Consider the following 1,001-nt stretch of genomic DNA (forward strand, 5'->3'; position numbering starts at 1 on the left):
ACACTAGATCGCGTGTTCGAGAGAGCGAGAGAGCGAGAGAGCGAGAGAGCGAGAGAGCGAGAGAGCGAGAGAGCGAGAGAGCGAGAGAGCGAGAGAGCGAGAGAGCGAGAGAGCGAGAGAGCGAGAGAGCGAGAGAGCGAGAGAGCGAGAGAGCGAGAGAGCGAGAGAGCGAGAGAGCGAGAGAGCGCGAGAGCGGGAGAGCGGGAGAGAGAGCGCGAGAGCGGGAGAGAGAGCTCGAGAGCGGGAGAGAGAGCTCGAGAGCGGGAGAGAGAGCTCGAGAGCGGGAGAGAGAGCGCGAGAGCGGGAGAGAGAGCGCGAGAGCGGGGAGAGAGAGCGCGAGGAGCGGGAGAGAGAGCGCGAGAGGGGGAGAGAGAGCGCGAGAGTGGGAGAGAGAGCGCGAGAGTGGGAGAGAGAGCGCGAGAGCGGGAGAGAGAGCGCGAGAGCGGGGAGAGAGAGCGCGAGAGCGAGAAAGCGAGAGAGCGCGAGAGCGCGAGAGCGCGAGAGCGCGAGAGCGCGAGAGCGCGAGAGCGCGAGAGCGCGAGAGCGCGAGAGCGCGAGAGCGAGAGAGCGAGAGAGCGAGAGAGCGAGAGAGCGAGAGAGCGAGAGAGCGAGAGAGCGAGAGAGCGAGAGAGCGAGAGAGCGAGAGAGCGAGAGAGCGAGAGAGCGAGAGAGCGAGAGAGCGAGAGAGCGAGAGAGCGAGAGAGCGAGAGAGCGAGAGAGCGAGAGAGCGAGAGAGCGAGAGAGAGAGCGAGAGAGCGAGAGAGCGAGAGAGAGAGCGAGAGAGCGAGAGAGAGAGCGAGAGAGAGAGCGAGAGAGCGAGAGAGAGAGCGAGAGAGAGAGCGAGAGAGAGAGCGAGAGAGAGAGAGAGAGAGAGAGAGCGAGAGAGCGAGAGAGCGAGAGAGCGAGAGAGAGAGAGAGAGAGAGAGAGAGAGAGAGAGAGAGAGAGAGAGAGAGCGAGAGAGCGAGAGAGCGAGAGAGCGAGAGAGCGAGAGAGCGAGAGA

This window comes from Schistocerca gregaria, chromosome 10 (genome assembly GCF_023897955.1).
Source record: "Schistocerca gregaria isolate iqSchGreg1 chromosome 10, iqSchGreg1.2, whole genome shotgun sequence".
NCBI lineage: Eukaryota > Metazoa > Arthropoda > Insecta > Orthoptera > Acrididae > Schistocerca > Schistocerca gregaria.